Source organism: Cervus elaphus, chromosome 12 (assembly GCF_910594005.1).
Source record: "Cervus elaphus chromosome 12, mCerEla1.1, whole genome shotgun sequence".
NCBI lineage: Eukaryota > Metazoa > Chordata > Mammalia > Artiodactyla > Cervidae > Cervus > Cervus elaphus.
Window position 1 is genome coordinate 65,924,915 of NC_057826.1, and position 25,371 is coordinate 65,950,285.

Here is a 25,371-nt window from a genome sequence, read left to right on the forward strand (position 1 = left end):
TGATAGTGAGTGTTGCATTTGAGCATACTAAATGGTGGGTGGTGGGAATTTAACACACAATTATGTTTGTTAAATGAAAATGAAACAGTGTTCCTTATAAAACTTCAGGGTAAGGGGAGTTTTAGATAAATGCATATGAATTTCAAGGATCTTTGTTGGGGTTAATTTCATTTCTATTCTCTGAGAACATGCAAAGCGTCAAAGGGTGACTTTGCTTAACTAAGAAATCAGGTGGTCAATTGACAAACAGAATGGTGTCATCTTGACCTTTTTTCCTCTGCTATGTACTCTCTTCGTTGATTCCTGGGATCCAGTACTATTTAGTTAAAGGAAAAACATTCTTTCTACTTAAATTTGCTTAGATTTCTGATCCATTAGGCACTTTCTTCCTACTAACTGACATCTGCAGACTGATTACAAAACTACATTTGGAGGAGCAGTGAAGTAAAACTTTGCTTAAATTCTGTGCATTGCTTACTTTAGTATTAATAGAAGCCCCTGCACTCCAATTGTATTTAGAGCTTAGTTTGTTAGTTTAAAAATCTGTATTTTTTTTTTATATAATTTTTTGGTGTTGGTTTGAGGAGTTTGCGTGTGAGAGAGATAAAAAGAGAGAGAGAGGGATGGAGGAAGGGAGGGAGGCAGTGTTTTTCTTTCAGTGTCTCTAAAGGTTTAACTTGGTTTTTCAGGAATGATCTCAATTTTGTTTTGCACATATTTTGCTCTGAATTTTACCCAGAAATTTAAGGCTGCATTAATTCTTCTGTGGTTAAAATTTGTTTTAATTCTAGCAACCACAGTTTGTGTACACTTTAAGGAGAGAGGTCTACTTATATTCGTAACTCAACATGTAGATCCTAATTTCTAGTTCTGTCCTTATATGTTGCACAGTATTTCCAATGGATTGTCATTCTGCTTGGTGACCTTTGAAACATTCAAGCAGGACATTAAAATGAGAACCAACTAAAGTTCTGTCTTTCCTGTTTACTAAGCTTGCTTTCCAGGACTCCTTCCTGACAGCTTACCCCAGTCCTTGGAACTTGCCAGTAAACACTCAAATTAAAACAAGGCTCCCACTCACTTAAGTTTCTGGACTTCCCTACACTTAGCATTTAATGTGTGGCGGAATATGGTATACAGAGTGTTAAAGTCTAGGGGGCTGAATAGTTCTTAGATGTTTTCCTTACCAGCTCTGAAACTTTGGGAAATGGGAGAATTTTAAAATGCATCCTTTGGATTAATAAAAGTTTGAAGACTCAAAAGTGGTGACTTGTTTGCTTAATTTCACCAGAGACTAAAGGAATTCAGTGGAATTTATCATCTATGGAATCCAAAGTCATATTAAAAGTAATTTTGAATTCCAGGCACGTCATAAAAGAGCTCGATTAGTAGAGATTAATACTAAGTCGCTTTAGTCATATCCGATTCTTTGTGATCCTATGGACTGTAGTAGTAGAGATGACTCACTTTAATTATGTGAAACCTTGAAAATTGACTCAGAACTGCACGATCTTACTGTTATTTTAAGGCATAGTCCCCCACCATGGTCTTTGAATATTTTCAGATGCCTTTAACCAGGATGAGATCTTGGTCATCTTAACAAGATAATTATGTGTGTGTGTGTGTGTGTGTATGTGTATATATACATATATATATATAAAAATATATACATATATATATATAAAGACCCTTGGGAACATTCTCAAAGAGACCTTGTCATGATGTTCCTACTTCCCCTACTAGAAAGGTGTTCCTCATTCGGATCTTCTTATCCTTATGCTCCTCCTATCCTCTTGGAAACTACATACATTCATATATTTTCTCTTGTTAAGATATAAACAACAATGTGAGAAGGGTCAGAAACCTCTATACCAGAAACCATGCTTTCCTTTTCAATGTGGTTTTCATATTCTAACATGAGTTTCATCATATGACATTCTATTTAAAATTCTATAAAAAATGTAATTATATGCCATTAAAGTTAAAGTAGCTAAAAAGATGTTAGTATTTGAAGCCTAATGGTGAGCAGAAAAGGAATTAACAGAGGGATCATTCTATTTAGTTTAAAAATAAGGTATTAGCCAGTAGCTATTACTGTGAATGCTTCTTACTAGGAACAAGAAAATAAGCATAAGTCATAGGAGCCGTTCTTGCTCTATTACTTTTAAAAATTTGTTTTTAATTTAGAGATATGAGTGAGCTGAACTCTATTGGGAATAACGCTGTTGGGAATCTGAAGATCCTGAGTTTCTCTAGGTGAAAGGAAATATTTCATTCATCTTTGTGTTCAATATCTCTGACTCCTTGGACATAGTAGGTCTATACAGTATTGTTGAATGAAATCAACAGAATTTGAAATCACACATTCTGGAAATTTGTGATTTCCATGGGGAAATCACAGAAATTTATTTTAAATTTTTAAAATAATTTTATCTATTTATTTATTAGATATGCTGGGTCTTTGTTGCTGCAAGGGCTTTTCTCTAGTTGAGGAAAGCAGGGGATACTCTCTAGTTGTGGTGTGCAGGCTTCTCATTGCAGTGGCTTTTTTGTTGTGGACCACAGACTCTAGGGTGTGTGGGCTCAGTAGTTGTGGCTCCCAGGCTTCAGAGCACTGGCTCAACAGTTGTGGTTCATGTGCTTAGATGTTCCATGGCATGTGGGTTCTTCCCAGATCAGGGATCGAACCCGTGTTTCCTACATTGGCAGGTGTATTCTTTATCACTAAACTACCAGGGAAGCCCCAGACATTATTTCTTGAATGAGTATGTCTGTAGGTGGAAGTTTGTGGGTATACTGTGGCAGAAATCTGAAACCTAGACAGAGATTCCTAGTAAATGAGAAAGAAGAATCCCAATCAGGACTAGAAATAAGGCTCCAGGTGAGTAGGTAAAACTGCTCTTCCTATTAGTGGAAGAGCTCTACTGGATTTTGTCCTAAAACTTTTTGAGAAGGATCTTTATATATGTTTTGTAATACTATTGGAGCCTAGTTATTTCAATAAAGTAGTCTTTGTGATGCTACTTAACCAAAATATCAGTATATTATATACTTACAACTTCTAACTAAAATATAAGTAAGAAAGATATTCATTTTAGTTCAGCTACTCATATCAATGACTGTACCATCAGTGACTGCAACTATGCTAACTACAGTTAGTTCCACTACAGTGCAGAATATGTGTTCCTATAGCTCTATGCAAAATTGCACAACAAGAGCCACAGCGCTAATGGAGAAAATGTGACTGGGAGCACAATACTCCTAAACTCCACTGTGACACATGAAAAAGACAGACCTAGTAAAAATGGTGATGTAGTTTTATACACATTCAGTGGTTAACAAATACATAAATGCTACAATAAGCGTGGGGTTTCCCTGGTGGCTCAGTGGTAAAGAATCTGTCTGCTAATGTAGGAGATGCGGGTTTGATCCCTAGAGAAGGAAATGGCTACCCACTCCAGTATACTTGCCTGGGAAATGCCATGGACAGAGAAGCCTGGCAGGCTAAAGTCCATGGGGTCACAAAAGAGTTGGGCACGACTTAGCAACTAAACAACCACCTTGTGGAAGTGGGTGTCAGAAAGGTGGCAGTAGATAAATTATGGTGAATAGGAAGAAGGAAGTTACTGAAATGAGAGCAAAAGTTGTACCAGTGGATGTCCTTCATCACACATGTGGTGAACTGCAGTAGCTGGTAGGCATTTCTAGGCCCACACTAGGTATGTGCATATGTGTATTCTTACATAGCTCAGTTCAGCTGGGTGCACATAGCAGATTTAAAATTTGCTTTATGCTCAGGTTGTTCCCTGATACACCAATTATGTCAGGACGAATACACATTTTCACAACAACGGAGTATAACAGAACCGGTTGTATAAGTGAAAGAGCTAACGATGATTATAGCTTACATATTGTGAACCCTTATTATGTGCCAAGCTTTTGTATTACTTAACTCATTAAATTCTATTAACCCTATGAAATAGGTACTCTTATTACTCCTGGCTTGTGACTGAGGACAGGAATCACAGCAGGGTGAAATAACTTGCCCAAGCCTACAGAACTAAGCTGGTAAGACCCCAGCTCCTGTTCACTTAACCCTCTGCTCTTCTCCCGTCTCTGCTAAAAGGAAAGTAACTAGCTTTGAATTCTAAACCTAAACTTTACAAAGCTGCAAAAACTGCTGGATTTTCCTGGCAGATTGTTTACCACCTGATATTAATAGCAAAATGGGTGAATGCCTTCATATCACTAGGATGTTCACTGACATGAACTAAAGGGCCTGAGGATGGAGGAGCTATGTAAGCTTTGTCAGAAGAATCAGATTCATTAACTCACCTGTGCTTTGTCTTTTCTTGTTTCCTAGGCAGAGTCTTCACAATGTGATCCTAGAAATCAGTGGGTAGGGAAAGGGCAAATAAACTATTATACAAAGGAACATACCTGTGCTTGGCTAGGGGTAGGTCTGTATTTGGTGAGGTTAAACCCTATCACATTTTCATGATTAACAGTTACAGAAGTGAAACTTGTCCTTCAGGACAGGAATTTGCCATTTACATTCCAACATTCTTTGTTTCCCTGAGCAAAACCCTGCGTTGATGTCATTTTATCCCCTTGTTTTTTTATTTCCCCCCTTAGCTTGATACTGGTCATTCTATCATGCTGTAATGGGGGCTGTTTTTCTTTTGTTTTGTTCCCTCTTTCCCTTCCCATACCCCTCTTTTCAGGGGGATGGGGTGCAGGTGAATTATGATGGTGGTAGAAAGTGGTATGTAGAGAGGAGTAGAGAAGCCACTCTAGGCTTTGAGATGATCATAAACAATCTCTTCTCACTTATTCTTACTATTAAAAGTGAACCTTTCTTTGCAACTATTATGTGTCTCAAATTATTTAAAAATTAAAAATTACACAAACTACATTTTAATTTTATCAATGAGTGTTTATTTCTTTTAGAAAATATAAAAATTCTCATGTGCAACCAGAATTGGTAACAATTGCTCCAGCCCAGTGGTTCTCAATTCTGGTTGCAGGTTAGAATCAATATTTGGGCTTCCCAGATGGCAACAGTGGTAAAGAACCCACCTGCCAAAGAAAGAGACATAAAAGACACAGGTTAGATCCTCGGATGGGAAGATCCCCTGGAGAAGGGCTTGGTAGCCCACTCCAGTATTCTTGCCTGGAGAATCCCATGGACAGAGGAGCCTAACAAAATATAGTCCATAGGGCTGCAAAGAGTCGAATACTACTGATACAACTGAGCATGCACACTCACAGACACTCAAGCTCAGTGGTTCCCAACTCTGTTTGCATTTAGGCTTAATACTTGGGGAGAGTGTTAAAATTACTTAAAAATAACAGCAAAGCCCTGTGCATCCCTTTTCCCCACAAAAGAACCAGAAGCTACAATGAGTGAACCAAGGCAAGGATTTCCACCTCTGTTACTAGATAAGGACTGTGCTGGAGAGCATAGTCATTCATTCACTCATTCATCCATTTATTCATCATTATTTATTTAGCTACCAAGTGCCAGGCATGAGAGAGGAATAACAAGGTGATTAAATAAGTGCTCTGGAAATAGAAGACCCAGAGAGTTGAAAGATGTGTAGGAAGGATTTGGGTGGAGAAGTGAAATGAGGGACTATGATGGAAAGAATTATCTGGATAGAGATGATCAAATCCTAAGGTTGGAAGGAGGCTGAGACTTCCAAGGAAGTTTGCAAAAGACTGGTTAGACTGGGAGATGGATGACTGACAGAGAAAACAGTTCTTGTGTGACTTTCCTGTCTCACCTTGGGCAGCCACAGGGTATACCCATCAGATATTCCACCTCACTCCTCCCCCCCCCCCCCCCCGGCTTCTCTGAGGCTCTTCTGCCGACAGCTGCTCTTTCTTCAGTGACTTCACCTCAGCCTTTTCCTCGACTGCTCTGTCCATAATAGGTTTCCTCTGTGGTCACTTCTGTGCAGTGGCATCTTTTCCTCAGCTCTTCAAGAAACTTTGAAGGGAAAAAGGGAATTAGGTCAAAGAAGGCTCTGGGGAGTTAGGTTCTGCTCTTGGCTTTGATACTAAGTGCCTCTAGCAACTCAGGCAAGTATTTTTCTGGTCTTGGTGGTCTTCAGCTTCCTCACCAATAGGATGAGAAAGTAGGTCAGGGGGATCTACAAGGCTTCTTCAAATTAGAACCTTATCTTCATTTTTAATTAAAAAATATTTTATCAAAGTATAGTTGATTTATGATGTATTAATTTCTGCTGTATAACAAAATGGTTTAGTTATACAGATATGTACATTGCTTTCCATGTTCTTTTCCATTATGTTTTATCATAGGATACTGAATATAGTTCCCGTGCTATACAGTAGGATCTTATTATTTATCCACAGTATATGTAACAGCTTGCATCTGCTAATCCCAGACTCCCAATCAATCCCTCCCCAACCCCCCTTCTTCCTTGGCAACCATAAGTCTGTTCTCTATGTCTGTGAGTCTTTTTCTGTGAAATCTTACCTTCTAAAAAAGCCCTTTTTAAACCAAGTGTCTTCATCTTGAAATAACAGACTGGCAATTTAGTTACATGATTCCTTTTAATAGCTATGGTTAAGGCATAATACCAGTTGAGAAATAAATATTTTACTGCAGGTATTTAAAACTGAGATGCCCTATTTGTAGGTAATAGTAAAAATATGAATAGTATAATCCAGTGACCTAATTTCAGTTTACTTCCATAGATACAGATGCAGCTTTTGTTAAATAATAAAAAGTTCCTCAAACATGTAGTATGAGAACATGGAATCTTAATGTGTCATGATGTGGTGAGCTCTGAGGTAAGAAAGATCCAGCCACTCAAAATAACAATGATCAGTTTTCACTAAGAAGTAATTTATCTAACTAAATTAAAAAAAAGAAAGAAAAATCCAAGAATATCAAATGTTGGTATTTCTCAGGCATTGCTGTTGGGAAGATAAATTGGAACCACTATTTTGGAAAGCCATTTGGCAGTATCTCCTGAAGCTCAATGCATATATACCTTCTGAGTCAGCAGATACACCCTCATTGTGTATCCAACAGAAGTGAGTACATTTGTTCACTAAAAGACATGTACAGCATACTTATAATTAGTAGTAGGCCAAAAGTGGATACTACTCAAATGCCTACCAACAGTGGAAGTGATAAACAAAATGTTGCCTGTTCATTCTATGGGATCCTACAAAATGAGAATGAAGAACCTACAAAAGCACATCACAGTGTGGATGAAATTCACAAGCATAACGTTGAGTGACAAAAGTCGTACACAAAAGAGCATATAGTGTGACTCCATTTACATATAAAACAAAAACAGTCACAGTGAATCGAGGCTATTAGAAGTCAGAATGGTGTTTACCTCTGGGTGAGTTGGTGGACATTAGGGAGCATGGGTATAGGGCTTCTGGATCTTAATCAGTATTTTGGATTGTGGGGTGGTTACACTGGTGTGTTCAGTTTGTGAAAATGTATACAAGGTATACACTTAGGTTATAGATGCTTCTGTATTTACATTTTTATTTCAAGAACGTTTTTAGAAAGGATTTGCCATTTATTTATTCATTTGATCCACAATTCTAGAAGATAAGAAGCACAGGTAACTTTTCTTCAGTTTTGTAGAAAGAAAACATATTCAGGTCCAAGTGCTCTGGGCAAATTATTGGTAGAGCTGGGTCAGGTATGTAAATCTCCTGGCCAGGGAGGAGGTAGTTAGGCCCCGTGGGAGGAACTCTCCCAGTGCCTGATGCAGAGTAGATGCTCAATAAATGTCCTCTGAAGTTGGATTGTAGACTGATTCTGTCCAATCTAACAAGGTCATCACCTTGCTCTGGGAATGACCCTTTGTTCTGGTGGTCTGATGCCCCTGATGGAGCAAGTGTGTTTCTCCTCAGAGAGGAATGGAGATGAGCCTGAGTCAGATGTCCCAAGAAGCTGCCAAAATACCTGTGGAGAATTGTATAACTTCGTCCCTCTAGGGCTTAGAAGAGAATGAGTCAAACACTCAGTTCTTAGACATGGTGCCTAGTTAAACAGGAAGAAGGCTAACTTAGGCAGAGATCCATGTATGTGATCTTGGATAAATCATTGAACTTCTTTGGGGGCAACAATTTGAAATGCATATTTAATACTCCCTACCTAGGACCATATGATCCTTTTGTGGTTCACCTTCTGAGACTCCTGAATTTTATGCTCTCCTAAATGTCTAATCAGATTCTCATTATTTTCAAGGGCATCTGACTGTTTTTTCAAACTTGACAGTTTCCTTGTTTTTTTTTTTTTTAAGATCAACTTTTGATTAATTTAATTTGTAATAGAAATGCAGATATACCCAATTTTCTGCCTGTCATCACAGATCAGAAAGGAAATGCACCAACAAGTTACGTAGTGTAACCAAGGCCCTGATCAACTTGTTGACTATTTTTCTTCCAAAAATGTAAAACAGAAGTTTCCTTGTCAGCATAATATTCCAGTTATTTATTATGTGGCTCAAGAAAAGATAAGAAGTCCTAGAAATGGAATCTGTTATTGCTTGGATAATAAAAACTCAGGACCTTCTTTGGGAAAAAATGGAGAATGATAAAACGCCTTGATTTAGGGTTTGGCTGTGATGTCAAGGTCAGCCAATGAGCACAGAGGGAATCTGTGAAAAATAAAGAGATAAATAGAAGCAGATGTTTGGAAAATCTGGACTATTGCTAGTGAAGTTAGCAGTCAAAATTTCAGGGTTAGATCTATCATCCTAATAAGGTTATAATGAAAAGCATTTAAATTGGTGTTCAAAAACTGTCAGAACTATAGTCAATTATACTTTACCATGAAGTGGCATTTTCCAGACTGTGCTGAAAACTTTATATCTGAGATACTTTTTTTTTTTGCTGAATCCTTGTCTGGGTATTTCCCAAGATTAGCTGCCATGAACTCCTGTTAACTCAAGATCTTTATTTCAAATAAACATAAGAGACATGTGATGGGAAAGGGAAAGAAAGTAGACAGAGCTGAGACATTATGGCTTCTGACTGGTAAAGCCTCTATGATCTCAGAAGCAAATTTCTTTTTACCTTTAGTTGCTTCTGATGGCAAGAAATAGAAAAGTTCTGTCTTATATTTAAAGTTACCAAAGGCTGTCATTTGAAAAGTTTGAACAGCCTAACAGATGGAAATAGATCACTAATAACTTCCCTCAGATGGAAGGCTGGTTAACAAAGTAAGCCCAAATGACCAAGAAGAGCAGTTGACGCCAAGTCAAGATTTAGGGAACTGAAAAAGAGAGTGATCAAGGTTAGTGAGAAGGGCTTAAAACTATTGATATTGACACTTTGCTCCCCCAAATCATTATCTGATTTTCTGATTAACTGTCAAAAAGGGCAGTGTTTCATAATAGAAAAAAATCAAGAAAACATGATCATGACTATCTTGATACAAAGTCTTGATTTCATTCAGTTGAATCCCTGCCTTAGTGCTTGCTGCTTGTGGCTGTGGGTTTGTTGCTTAGCCTCTTGAAGCCTCAATTTCTTCAGCTGTAAATTGGAGGCATAATAGTGTCTACTTCATTGGATTTGAGGTTTCCATGAGATGAATATAAATTGCTTATTTTAGAGCCTAAATGATGTATGAAAGTGAAAGTGAAGTTGCTCAGTCACGTCCGACTCTTTGCAACCCCATGGACTGTAGCCTACCAGGTTCCTCCATCCATGGGATTTTCCAGGCACGAGTACTGGAGTGGTCTGCCATTTCCATCTCCAAAATGATGTATTAAGGGCATTAAATGTTTTTATCTGTGATAGTGATGATGATGAACTCCTCTTTTTTCTTTTCTCTACCTTGATGTAATTTCTACCTCATTTTATGAAAGATCATACGTTGCTTAAAATGTTGCAAATAAGTAAAATCTTGTTTTGTCTGTTTTGCTTATACTATATCTCAGTTCAAGGAAAAATTGAAAGAAAATTGTGAGGGTTGAGATGGTTTTGAAGGGTTTTGTATTTTAGGTCTTTGTTGCACCATGAAGGCTTTCTCTACTTGCAGTGAGCAGGGGTTACTCTCTCGTTCTGATGTGCAGGCTTCTCATTGCAGCGGCTTCTTTTGTTACCGAGTGTGAACTCAGGAGTGTGAAAGCTTCAGTAGTTGTGGTACATGGCCTTAGTTGCCTCTCACCATATGGGATCTCCCCAGACCAGGAATCGAACCCATGTGCCCTGTATTGGCAGGCAGAGTCTTAACCACTGGACCACCAAGGAAGCCTTTAAAGTATATTTATATACTATTTTCTGTAAGATGGTATAGAAAACCTGAACAAACTTTTTGGCCAACCCAATATATAAAATAGAATAAAATATGCTTAAGGTTGTTTTACTTTATACATATTTTATGTAATAGTATAAAAGTGTATTTGCTATTTTCTTTTTAAGTAGAGTTAGAAAGCTTTTAAGAAGATAATTGGAGCCAGAGTGAAAGATAGCAAAGATGTAAGTTAGTGATCTGTAGCAATCAAAGTCTTAATGAAAAAACAAAGGCTTATTCAAAACAGTGCAATCCAAGGAGAGTTTATTTAGAAAGGTGGGGTTGCATTTAGAAAGGTGGGGTAAAATTTAAGATAGTATTTACTCAGAGGCCTGAAGGTTTGAGAGGAAGAGGACGTCATGGGAACCCAGAAGAAAGAGTTTTAGACCAGGCTGCCTAGAGGGATCCTGGAGAAGACTGAAGACCTCTACTGAGGTACATAATCAGCCTGCGGTGACCTCATGGGGACACAACCCAGAACTGGGGAAATGAAGATCCTGAAATCACTCTCTTTCTTCCCTCCCATATCCTGCTGGGCTTCAAATGGACTAAAACGAATTGGAGTGCTATTCATGTTTTCCCACAGGCCCTTCTCTCTTCAGAAGCAGAAAGAACATGGGCAAGTATGGTGGGGTGAACATTTTAGACAGAGAGGACCATCAGGCTGCTAAGTGTCATTGAAATGTTAACTAAAATCCAAAGCAAAAAAGGGATAGAATCAGTTGTAAAATCCATGTCATCAACAAACCATGTCATTTTTCTCTGAAGCTTTTCTAGGCAGTTCCAGTTTTAAGTGACAGTCTGCAAAACTGTCCAATTTGTTAAATATTTATTGTTATATGAGACTGTTGGCTATAGATCAATTAAATTTGGGAAACGTCTGGGAAAAATAATAATTTTGGTTTTAGAAGTTGGCCCAATCTGTACTTTCTGAAAATAAATAAAATAGATAATAAAATGACCTTTAGAGGCAACTTGATTGAGACAATAAAATGCTTCCATTTTTATCAAGGAGATTTTTTAACTCTTCTATCATGAGAGTAAGTAGACATTAAAAAAAAAAAGTTACAGACCATTGGATATAGGTTTAAAAGAAGGGACAAAATCATATTGATTTATCCCCCTCTGAGTTATTTACTGATGTAATAACTAGATTTACATTTAAATTCTAGAGGGCCAAGTTTCATGGTGGTAAAGTACAAGAAAAATAAAAAAATTGGCATTCTTATCTGAGCACACACAGCTTGGCCCATGAGTGAATCTTGATCACAGAAGTGGAACCTAAGGAAGGTGAGGAAAAGGTAGAGGTCATATTACACTGGTCTTGACAGATCTTTCTTCTGGGTGAAAAGACTGTAAGAGGAATCAGTTGTGGAAGCAATATTCCCTATATCTGTTTTGATAGTTTGAAAGCCAAATAGGACAAAGGACATAGACCATAGAGCAGTGATTTGCCTAGCTCTCTTTGGAACAATCTCTACTTTTTTGAAAATATAATTGTGTAAGATGAAGGAAATACAATACTAGATATATGATTGTTAATGGCATTAACAAACAACTTTGCATGTTGTGTACAGTTCAGTGTAGTTGCTACAGTCGTGTCTGACTCTTTGTGACCCCATGAACTGCAGGCGTCAGGGCTCCCTGTCCACCACCAACTCCTGGAGTTTACTCAAACTCATGTCCATTGAGTCGGTGATGCCATCCAACCATCTCATCCTCTGTTGTCCCCTTCTCCTCCAGCCTTCAATCTTCCCCAGCATCAGGGTCTTTTCCAATGAGTCAGTTTTTCACATCAGGTGGCCAAAGTATTGAAGTTTCAGCTTCAGCATCACTCCTTCCAATGAATATTCAGGATGATTTCCTTTAGGATGGACTGGTTGGATATCCTTGCTGTCCAAGGGACTCTCAAGAGTCTTTTCCAACACCACAGTTCAAAAGCATCAATTCTTCAGCACTCAGCTTTCTTTATAGTCCAACTTTCACATTCATACGTGACTACTGGAAAAACCATAGCTTTGACTAAATGGACCTTTGTTGGCAAAGTAATGTCTCTGCTTTTTAATATGCTATCTAGGTTGGTCATAACTTTTCTTCCAAGGAGTGAGCGTCTTATAATTTCACAGCTGCAGTCACCATCTGCCGTGATTTTGGAACCCAAAAAATAAAGTTTGTCACTGTTTCCATTGCTTCCCCATCTGTTTGCCACGAAGTGATAGGACTAGATGCCATGATCTTAGTTTTCTGAATGTTGAGTTTTAAGCCAACTTTTTCACTCTCTTCTTTCATTTTCATCAAGAGCTCTTTAGTTCTTCATTTTCTGCCTTAAGGGTGATGTCATCTACATATCTGAGGCTATTGATATTTCTCCTGGCAATCTTGATTCCAGCTTGTGCTTCATCCAGTCCAGCATTTCTCATGCTGTTCTCTGCATATAAGTTAAATAAGCAGGGTGACAAAACAATCTTGATATACTCCTTTCCCGATTTGGAACCAATCTGTTCCATGTCCAGTTCCAACTGTTGCTTCCTGACCTGCATACAGATTTCTCAGGAGGGCAGGTCAGGTGGTCTGGTATTCCCGTCTCTTGAAGAATTTTCCACAGTTTTTTTTGTGATCCACACAGTCAAAGGCTTTGGCATAGTCAATAAAGCAGAAGTAGATGTTTTTCTGGAACTCTCTTGCTTTTCTGATGATCCAACGGATGTTGGAGTTACATGTTATAAATTTTCATGTATGGAATTATGGAAGCTTCACAACAGTCCTGTGAGACACTATCTATCCTCTTTGTAAGTTAAAAGTGGAAAACCAGGGAGATTGAGAGCATTTTCCAGGTCACCAATTGATAAATATTCTTGTGGGAAGAGTGATTGGAGGCAGTGAGAATCAAACATGGGAACATAAATTCAAGTCTCCTAAATACATTTTTAAATAAAATCAAGCATCTTGGTTTATAAATTTGTACTGAATACCCCATTACATTCATGGTGATCACATAATAAATATTTGCTGATGAATGAATGAGTAATTGCAGGAAAAAATGATACATATGAGAACCTTGTTTATTGCTCATTTATCTCCTGAGAAGCTTGTTCTTGAGACAACACATATCAATGTAGAGGGTGTACAGGGTAGGATTCCATGCACATTATTTCCATCTCCATGGATGTGTTTGAGTAGGTGAGAAAGCTGTGACTTGGACTCCCTGGTTGCTGGCGAGGCCTGCCAGCTTGCAGGAGTCAGCATGTGTGGTAGTTAAAGAGAAGTCCAAATCCCAAGCTGTCTGGGAGGCCTGGAGGCCTTACCACCCAAGGTGACAGGCCTTGACATTCACAGGCAGGCCAGGAGCATCCTTAACCGGAGGGCATACAGCCTCAGAGTCATAGGTCAAATGTCAGATGACACCTTGACAGCCTTGGGCCTGTAATTATCCCTAATGAGTCCTCTACAGGAGGTGTCTTCTGCAAACACAAGGGTCACCCAGTGTCCTTGCCCTTTTTGGAATCTTTGCATTTATTAACAGGCCCAAGGGTGTCTATTCAAGCAGCCAGATTGCCTCTGGAAACCCATCTGCTCCTTTAAATGTGGAACATGCCTTCAGTGACAGGAAATCTTTATTTATTTATTTTTTTTAAAATTTTTTATTAGTTGGAGGCTAATTACTTCACAACATTTCAGTGGGTTTTGTCATACATTGATATGAATCAGCCATAGATTTACAGAGAGAAGTTAAATATCTATCCTGACTAATACCAAACTCTGCCTCTAATGCCCCCATTGTAGGTTCAGACATTTCTTTCATGACTCCCAGACCCAGCTTGGGAAGCCCCAGAAAAAGACAACTTGGGACTAAGACCGTGACTCCTTTACTGTGCTTGGCACAGCCTGTCTGGGGAACTAAAGCTCCACAGAACCCATCGATCCCCTCAGATCCACGGCTGGGGCATCCTTGACTCCAGTGTGAGTGAGAACGGCCACGACAGGGCAAAAACCTATAGCTGCCCCATTTATTTCTCTGGAAGACCTTGAACCCATGGCAGCCTGAGGAATACAGGCCCCAGGCAGGGAGCACGGCCACCAGCCCTGAGGGCAGGACTCCGGGAGCCTCACCTGAAACCCCACCAAAGGGAGGGCGCCTTGGCTCTGGGAACATTGAGGACTTGGTGTCCTTCATGGCATGAACACAGGGTTTGGAGCTTGGCTGATCTGTTTGAAGCTCTCCACCAACACTTAAATGGAATATGGTTTTAGACAAGTTTTCAGTTTCTCTGAACTTTGGTTTCCCATATAAATTGGAGGAAATAATAACTTCTTGGTAAGACCACTGAGGTGATTCCATGTGGATTTCTACAAAGACAGTAGGCTCAAGAGGGCTTCCTAGGGCATTTCTAACTATGAAGATAATCTCCTGCATTTCTGAAGCATCTTTTTCAAGGTGCCCAAATGGCTCTGACCTGTGTGGTCTCCATCAGCCTCAAAGTAGTCCTTTGAGGGTGTAAAGAGCAGCTCTGGACACCATTATGTGAAAAGAAAAAGTACAATACTAGGAAACTATGACTTTTGTGTAATATCACACCATCAGGTAGAACCAGGATGACCTGTTCTGTCCAAGACTTTATCCATAAAACTTTTCCAAATCCTATTTTGTAAACATTCTTACAATGTCTGAACAGAAAAGATTCAGGTGAGTCATAAGGAGGAAGAGCTGTTTGTTCTCGCTGAGACTGGCTGCCCAGGGGAAGTTACACAATCTCTGCGCCTGAAGGATTTAGGGGATACTAATCACGCAAATAGAACTCCTGCTGGAAAAACAATACATCTACCTCCACACCATTAATCTAACTAAATGATGTAATCAACTTCCCTGTTAGAGTCATCAGCTGTGATTATTGGAGGGAACAGTATTATGAAATACTTGGAAACCATTGAAAACAATGCAGGAGCTCTATCTGTAAGTACTGAGATATGGTTTATCAAAAATATGCAGAGCAGTATGTAAAATATGGTTGCATTTTTGAAAAAAGAATATATGCAATTTACATGGTATACATACAGGGTCAAATCAGTCAGATTGCAAATTAAATGATGGTTTGAATTTGTCTCTGAGAGTGTGTTTGGAATGGGGAATAGGTAGAGAGCATTTTTTTAAAAACACATTTGCCCACCTATTTACATTTTTACTGTTAAGACGTATGACTTTTAAAAATTACAGAATACCAAAATTTGGGGAAAAGGCAATATCTAGCATCATACCTAGTGTTTATCTTATACTTAGATAGATACTGAATAAGAACTTGGGGAGTTCCATAATAATTTCCTTGTAAAATAATAATAATGATAGCAATAATTCTAAATCTCACACGAAAGCTCTGTTTATAAAATATAAAGTCTTTTACATGTATTATGACATTTGGATTTCCCACAAACTTCTGAATTGTTCAGAGAAAATCACTTTACAAATTGGGATTTTTGAGGCTCTCAAAGATAAAATAATTTTCCCGAAGTCATATGTAAGTGGTACTGGGATAGTACTCTTGTTATTTGATTTTTCATTTATTCTTTTGTCAAAGATTTTTTGAGTTCCCTCTGTGTGCTATGTCCTCTGTTCTCTCCACAACACCACATGCACTGTAATTTGCAAAATAAAGACATGAAAATACAAAAGCACAGAGTCAGTACCTGAAAATGATTTAAAAATCACTTGCCAATAGATCACTCTCAGATGCAAATTTTTTGTTTACTCTCACCAAGTGCCTTTATAACACTTAATAACCTATGACAGACTTTATTTATTAAACAAAAGTTTCAGCTTATTTTTCTGAAGAATGAGATTGCTGATTTCCACATGTTTTTCTTCTCTGTATCATTTACTTAAAGAGAGATTATTATATGATTTTTTTGTCCATCTTCTGCTTTATGAAATAATGAAATGTCCACACAATCCTTTGTTTCTCTCTTCCAAGGCAGACTAATTTTCTTTCATTTTTGTGCAGAGGGAGAGGAAAGGATTGAGCTTAAAAGATGGCACAATCATCCACAAGATCGGAAAACTTCATAAATTTATCCCTGAAGGAAAATCTCTTTCTATAATGCCTCAATTAGCTTAATGTTTGTGGTCTGGCCTTTCAAACTGGAACCTCAGTCCACAGATGTGCTCAAAGTAAAACTCTTAAGAAACTGCAAGCCAATGAGCTATAGGTGTTGGCTGGCTAGATAGGCACCTTGCGGGGCTGGAGGGAGAACTTTGTTCAGAGTCCTCCAGTGATGAAAGACAATACAGGCTAATATGATCTCTGGATGGGGAGTGCTCCTGCTGCAGAGGGATAAATGATTAGAGGATGGAGTACTCTGAAGCAACGGAGTAGAGGAGAAATGGAGCCAATGGATGGTATTTGTTTACAGTTCTATTCTTTCATTCTCCCCATATGTATTAAGAATAAATACTACCTGTGATATAGGTATAAAGATGATTAAACATATAGGGTTACTTCCTCCATGAAACAGTATTTCATGGTGAAGATAGAGCAACAGACCAATTTTTAAAAATTGATTACAGCTTGTGATAAATGTTAAACATAAAATAAACAATGGTTAACAACAGTGGTGTGTGTGAAAGTAGAAACACACACAGATGGGGAGGTCAGGAAAAATCTGCAAGGCAAAAATGATAAGCTCCTTCCAGGAGTCATTCCAGTCTGTGTTGCAAGGTTACAAGGTGGACACAGTCCCTTCCCTCCACCAGACCATAATACTGGTCTCTTCCAAAGACTGGGAGTAAGATGCCTAAAAGAATTATTCCTCCAAAACCATGCAATCAACTCCTGTGACATGTTAGCTAATTTTGTGGGTGCCATTGTCATGGAGGGCTTTCTCAAGCCCAGGAAAGGCAATTTCCTACTTCTTGACCTTGACCCTTCTGAACTGTGGCCCCTTCAATTCCATCCTCTTCATGGTAGAGACTGCTGGGCAGTTGTAGACACGGGGAGAGTTTCAGGAGGCTGCTGAGTGTGTGACTGTCTAGTGACCTTGTGTGCTCAGGGGGAAAATAACGGGCTTAAATGACAACAGGAAGGAGTGAAGTTATGAACAAAGGAAACCTTCATGGTTGGCTACGAAGAATCACTGGGACACATGATTACTGGCAGTGCATAGAGCTCCTTTACCCAGTGCTTCAGGCAGTGAACTCTCTGGAGTTGCTCCAGTACAGTCCCAACTTGGGGGCAGGGAACAGTTCCCAGCAGACATCAGGTATCTGTCCAAGTCCTAAGAAGCAATAATGTAGAAAGTCTTTTTTTCCCCCTCTCCTTCCTTAACATATTATTGTGTTCAAGAACTTTCCATTTGATACAACCAACAATGCAAAAACAGTGTATATTTGGAATTCTTCCAATAGACTTTTTTGGACAGACTACTTCATTATTTGAGCTTTTCCAGATGTGAGGCTCATTCTATGAAAAATAACAAAGAATTTGTGAATTAAATGTTATCCTGTCTTTATGCTATTTTTTCTGCATAGTTACATACTATAGACAGAATTTTGTGGTTAATTGTCAGAATTTGTTAGAAAATGCACTCTCAGAATTGTTTTGCTTAATCAAAATCAAAATTTTTAAGGAAAAAGAAACCAGCTATTTTACATTTATGATAAGATTGGGGTTAAATATTTAAGATTTCTTAAATATTTATTGAGTTAGTAAAGATAAGAATAATAGCTCTCTTAAAAGTAAATAGTGTATTATCCCCAAAGCTGTAATATGTAGGAAACACTTATAAATCTTCAGTTTACAAAAAAGACTTTGACTGTTATCCATTTTTCTTAGAGGTCTGCCTGTTTTATCAAAAAATTCTGCTTCAGACAAATTTTACCTATTTACTACTGACTTGTTTCAACTTTTTTGGCCTGATGCGATACTAATAATGTTAACTTCAGAATTGAAACATTGACATTTTCTTGGCCTAAGCCATGACAATCCTTATTGCTCATTCCTAAGAAAAGAGTGTTTGGAGGTCTTTCCTTGCGAATTATCCACAAAACAGCTCTAGGCTGTTCCTGATGCTACTGAGGCTTTTCTCCTCCTTTATCAAGGGTATCTGCTGCTCTTGGACTTCATCTAGAGGCTTGGTACTACAAAAGGAGTCAGTAGCCTCCCCAGCAACACTCCTCTGCAAGAATGCCCCTGTGTGGGGACAAAGACTTAGCCTTCTGTCTCCCAAGAAGAGGGTGAATTCATTCTACGTCAGTCCCAAGAATCTGGAGATCAGATGATCAACCTGGAACTGATGCTCTATGGCCTCCTTCTTCCTTCACTCTGGGTTCTGATAAGTATCGGAGAGGTAGAGAAAACATGTGGTCTGCACCTACTCCACCAGAAATATTATTTAGCCAGGACTGTGAGCATGGTTCTAAAAATTGACATTTGCCTGGTGGGGGGGTAGGGGTGTGGGGCAAGTCCTGGCAGAAATCCTGAAGCACCAACATAGAAAAGATAGGTATAAAATATCTTCGTCCTCTTTTATACTGTCTCTAGTGTGTTTGTTTGGAGATCTATATCTGGATGTTATACTCATGTCCATTGTAATAAGAAATAGAAAAAAGAAAGAGAAGTGGTATCCTTGTTAAAACTGATTAAAACAAATGTGAGTCCTGTGGGTAGAAGATAAGATGTCTACAATTTAAACGGTTTGAGCTTTAGACAGAACTGTTGTATTGGAAGTACCACATGGAAAAGATATTTATGTGCCTGTAACCATGTCTTTCTATGAAGTTTTCTGGTCCTATGAAGGTAAACACATGCAGTTTAACTGAGAAAAAAATAAAAACATTCTTAAGCCATATTTTTTACACTTAGAATAACTGCCCAATTCTTTGAAAAACAGAATATTCTTATAATTTAGATTACTAACTCAATGAATGTGAGCACTTGAATGAGAAAACGTTTATTGCACTTTAATTACAATATAGTAATATTTGGGCAGGTTTAAAAAGAAGTGGTGCAGAGGCAGCTTTCTCATCCTTCCTCCTTGTGGCTATGGGAGGTACAGGCAGCTATATCTATTCAGGTTGCTCACTGCCATGCTAACCTTTTGCTTTTTGGTATACTCCGTTCCTCTGATACTTAAGGAGAACTTACAGTCAAACCATTCACTTCACCTCTCAGGGTCTCAGTTTCTTCCTAAAAAAAAAAAAAGGAAAAGAAATTCTTGTGTCCCTTCCATCTGTAACATTCAGTGCTTCCATAGTTTACAAGAAAAATCAAAGTCGTCATGGCCACCATTAGGATGAGCTGCCTCAGCTGATGTTTACTCAGTGTTTCTTTGGACCCAAGCAAGGACAATCTGATTGGGCCAAGAAGGGATTACCTAAGGGAAAGTCAGAGAAGAGAGGCTGCCAAAGGCCCACCCAAAGTCAAGGTCAGATTCTAATGGCAACCTAATCTTGGAGAAGACTCTTGGGAGTCCCTTGGACTGCAAGGAGATCCAACCAGTCCATCCTAAAGGAGATCAGTCCTGGGTGTTCATTGGTAGGACTGATGTTGAAGCTGAAACTCCAATACTTGGCCACCTGATGCGAAGAGCTGACTCACTGGAAAAGACCCTGATGCTGGGAAAGGTTGAGGGCAGGAGGAGAAGGGGACGACATAGGATGAAATGGTTGTATGGCATCACCGACTCAATGGACATGGGTTTGGGTGGACTCCGGAAGTTGGTGATGGACAGGGAGGCCTGGTGTGCTGTGGTTCGTGGGGTCACAAAGAGTTTGGCTGAGCAACTGAACTGAACTGAACTGAATCTTGCCAGGACTCATCAGACTGCCTGGAAGGCAAGCCAACACTCATCCTCCTCCCTGTGTCTACTTCCCTTGACCCCATCCATTGCATGCCTTGATGATGGTATTGAGATAATTAAGGAGCAAATATATTTTAAATATCCAGCTAGTCACAGAGACATAACTAGAAATCCATGAATGAGGTGACCTGAATTATTTGTTTATGTCTTGAGAAGGCAGATGATGACCAGTGAAATGTTTAAGTGAGGTGAGAGGAGGTGAAGTGAGATCTTTTAATGTCAAAAATAAAGAGACAGTTCTGACAGAGAAAGTAAAAGGAGATAGTAGTTCAGGACTGTGGATAAAGTTACATTTTAGTATAAGACTCAGGGTGCAAAATTCAAATTGATTACTTAAGATGCACGTAGAAGGGAAGGTTGTAGTCCCATAGTGTATCCAGCCAACATCCATTGAGATATTATCACATACTTTTTTTTCTTTTGCTTGTGTGCTAAGTTGCTTCAGTCATGTTGACTCTTTGCTACTCTGTAGACTGTAGCCCTCCAGGCTCCTCTGTCCATGAAATTCTCCAGATAAGAACACTGGAGTTGGTTGCCATTTCCTTCTCCAGGGGATCTCCTGAGCCAGGGATCAAACCCAGGTCTCCTGCATTGCAAGCAGATTCTTTCCCATATGAGCTACAGGGAAGTCCAAAGTCACTCAGTTGTGTTTGATTCTTTATGACCCATGAACTGTATAGTCCATGGAATTCTCTAGGCCAGAATACTGGAATGGGTAGCCTACCCCTTTCTTTTGCTAGATGTGCTTGGAAGTTAATGACTCAATCTCTGCCCTAAAGGAATCCCAAGTAATTGAGGAGACAGATGAGCAGAGTGACAAAGTATCATGAAAGGCTAGCATGAAATGCTATGAGAACAGAAGGCTGATACCTAGCTCTGACCTAGTGTTAAGGCACAGAGTTCTACCAGGAAATACAAGACATTCCAGGTAGAGATAACATCATGTCCAAAGGAGGAGGTGGGGTGGGAATTGAAGGCATGTAGGATACTGCAGGCATGTCAATCAGTAGAAGTATAGAGACATGAAGTTACAGAGGAAGACAAAATGTTGGTTATGGGGCCAAGATCTTTAATTGGGCTGGTTTTGGGTTGGGGTTTTATGGTTAGATGTTTCTTAGGATGCTCACATTGCTGGTTTGACTAGATAACTTTCTGGGCCATATCTACTATAATGAGCAACTCACAGGATCGTGGCTATGCTGAGAAACAGCATATGTTTGTGTGGGCACATACATATGAGTATGTGCCCAAGAACCTAACATTAATCCCTCATCTCTGCACATCTGTAATCTCAAACACAAACATAAAATGATTATGAAAAATAAAGAATGACTAGAAAATGTTCCTCTCTCTACCAGGACAGCATGCTTTTGCTTTGTCATTGAAAATCCACTAGGGTTCCATGACCAAACCATGGTTTCTACGCCCATAAGTCATTGAAATAGAAAAATACATCTTCCTTTCCTTTATTTGTACCTTTAGGCAAATCAGATGACCTTGTTACACTCATACAGTGTGCATAACTCATAGAAACCCACTCAGTGTGGGAAACTGAAAGTCAAGCTCTTGCCCCAACATGAATTGGAAAAGCCACAAGAGTCACCATGGCTTGTTCCTGCCTAGCTGGCAAAGTCAGGCTCAAATGGCCATCAACATGCTCTCCTCCTTGCCTCTTCTTGTTGGCAAGTTCAAAAATGCTCAGGATGAATCAGTTGATTTTTCACTATAGCTTTCAGCATGGGCTGGGCAATTTCTTTGAAAAGCCTTGGTTTGACTTTTTCACATGTCAGTATGATAAGGTATTGGGTGAAAACTTTCCCTACTTGTTCAGAATTAACCTGTGTTATGACATGAATCACTAGAGGAGAAAATCATCATGAGTAGTGTTGTGGTCTGAGGTATTACTTTTCCAATTAAAGAGGGAAGATCTGCCTCCCCCCTTTATGTTTAGCTTTGGTTATCTGAAAAACTATTTAACAAAATGACACTTTATACACTTTTCTAAAATAACTTTCTTACTATTATTGGTGGGTCTTGGTTGCTGAGAGTCACTTAAATGGATATGTAGCGATAACAGCCAGGGACTCAGCATAAATGACTCCTTTCTTTACCATCAATATATAGGTAGCCTTTGTAGTGGCCAAAACTGATGAGTCACCAGAATGCTTTAAAAAATTTCCTTTGACTTGTGATCCTTTAGAGGTTGCATATTGCTCTTGAAGTAGTGAAAAGATGCAGAGATGTACTTTCTTAAAAACAATAAAAACATGAATTGGTTAGGGCTGTGGGCTGAGTCCATTATTTCATTATAAGCAAACCACTAAGTCTCTAAGTTAATTTCTATTTTAGCAGCACTCAAGGTTTTGTTCACAAACACCTTGATGTCCCAAGATTCTTCTGTGTGGCTCAGGAGGTCAAAATTCTTTTCATAAAAATGTTGTTGTTGTTCAGTCATTGAGTCACTTCCAAATCTTCAAATCTCCGTGAACTGCAGCATGTCAGACTTCCCTGTCCTTCACTATCACCCAGAGTTTGCTCAAACTCATGTCTGTTGAGTTGGTGAAGCTATCTAACAATCTCATCCTCTGTTGCCCCCTTCTCCTCCTGCCCTCAATCTTTTCTAGTATCGGGGTCTCTTCCAATGAGTTGGCTTTCATAATTTTATGATAACATTTACATATTATCTTCCTTTTTGTCACTGTTGACATTTCTACTGACTCTATAAAAGCATTGATGAGTAAAAGTGCTGGTGCCCAAGCAGAAATCAAGGTGGTGACACCTAACCATATTGGCACTCATTGCATACTTAGCCTCTGTAGGTTTGCAGGAAGTAATTCTTTTTTCACACAGTTGTCCTGATGCAGCAGGAAGAACTATTAATTTTATTGTCTTGATCTTTGAGTACTTTTTTTGGTTTACTCTCTCTGTGCCAAAATAGGAAGTAACATACCCAGCACTTCTGATTCTTATTGAAGTATGGTGTTGTCTAAAAAAGGAAGCATGTGTGCATTTATTCGAGTTCAAACTAAATTAGACATGTTTTTAATGAAATGTTATTTTTATTTAAAGAATGACAAGTTATAGCTATTCAGACTTGGGTATTTGGCAGACATTTTCTTAGAATTAACAAAGTCAGTGTCCCTTCAAGAAAAACAACTGTGGAATTTGTTGCCAATGAAAGAATTTTAAGCATGCAAGTAAAATTAAATTTTTGAAAGCTTACATTTCCATACTTATCACTAGGAGCTTGACAGCTTTCCAACATTAAAAGTTTTTCTTGATAAGATTAGTGGTGATATTAATTTTTTCCCTTTAAAAAATTATTTATTTTATTGAGGTATAGTCTATGTACAATAAACTTTAGGTATACAACACAGTGATTAACAATTTTTAAAGCTTGTATTCCATTTATAGTTATTATATGAGTATGATTTTTTTGATATGCCATAATAAAACGTCTCAAAATTTGCAAAACCTATGCAACTCAGTGAATGGTTATTTTCCAAATGACCAATGCATGATGTTACTCAATCATGTAGGAATAAAAGTTCCATTCAAAGTGCAAAGGAGACTAATGAATTTTAGTGGTTCAGAGCATGCAAGTTTAATTGATATGGTTTTATATTCCATATTGCAACTGACCTTTAAGAAACTATTACTTTTCAAGTTGAGATACAGTGTCATGATTATTCAAAAAAGATATCAAAACACTTCTCCTTTCATGACTATATATCTGTATAAGGCAACACAGCAGATTAAATGCAGATGAAACATTGAGTAGATTAAATACTAGATTATACTAATATGAGAATCAGCTGTCTCTTCAGATTTTTTTTTTGTTTTTAGAAAAATAGTTATTTTCACAAAATATACTAAGTATTTAATTATCATTATTTTAAAATATATTGATACATATTTTAAAATTTTAAGTTTTAGTTTATAGTATATTAAATATACACAGATGTAACCCACACAAACAAAAGTTCTTTGAAGCCCTTAAGAATTTTTCAGAGTATAATTAGCCAAAGTCCAAAAAACTTGAGAAGCATAGTTTTATTTTAAAAACTGGTTAGAACCATATTCTACTCCAGCTATTATCATCAACATAATAGGAATAACTTGTATTGAGCTGAAAACAGAGGCCCTCTATTGATTGATCTTGTTATATGTAACTGAGTTTTTCCAGCTGGCTATGTGACATCTGTTCATTGGAATGTGAATAATAATCATTTGGGAGACACTTATTGCAAGTAGAGAATAAAAAAAAAATCTGATTGCACCTACTTAAAACAGACATCTAAACATAGTTTAAGGCATTTTTGGAATAACTTTCTTTAATTTTACAATGAGTAAGTAGAACTTTGCTGTGGAAGTACAAATAGTTGCTAATTTGACATTAAAATATTTTAAAGACAGAAGGTATATTCTTGCTTCAACCTTCATCCTGCATTTCTGATGCTTAATTTCTTTGCCTTATCAGATTCTCTCCACACCCAGAGAGAAAGTTCTAAATTCCTTAGCATGCATTCAAAGACCTTCACAATCAGGACCCAAACTTCACCAGCCTTATTTGCTGCTTTTCTTATATCCTTCACCCATCTCCCATCACTCATATACCAGCTGTGCAAAACTTTCTCTGACTATACCATTCCCTCGCGTGTCCTACAACCTTTGATTTCCTTATTTCCTCTCCTGGGATACTTTTATTTCTCCTTTCCATCACCCAACAAATTCTCACTAATCCCTCAAACATCAAGGCTATATTAACCTCCAATGAGAAGCCATTTTGCAATTCATTCATTCAACAAAAGGAAGATGCTAGGCAATGGTGAATAGAATCATGCGTAGTCCATATTTTCATGTGACGTATTTATATATAGTCACACAATTGAAAAATGGCATTTGTGATGAATGTCCATTTGGGAGAGATTCAGGATGCCGTGGGAGTCTGTAATGAGGTGATTTATCCCAGTCATGGAGGTCAGAGAAGCCCCCTCCCACCACGTCGCCATGAGAAAGTATCTCTTGATCTGAGAACTGAATAAGGATAGAGATCAAAAGAGAAGAGGGGAGAGAAGTACTGGACATGGACAAAGTCTCTGTGGCAGAGAGAGCATCTGGCTCCTCAGGACTAGACAGAGAAGAGAGTGGCTGGAGTGGAATGGGAAGGGGAGAGCAGAGCACATGTGGACTTGGAAGGGAGGGCGATCCCAAGGCAGGCTGGATCC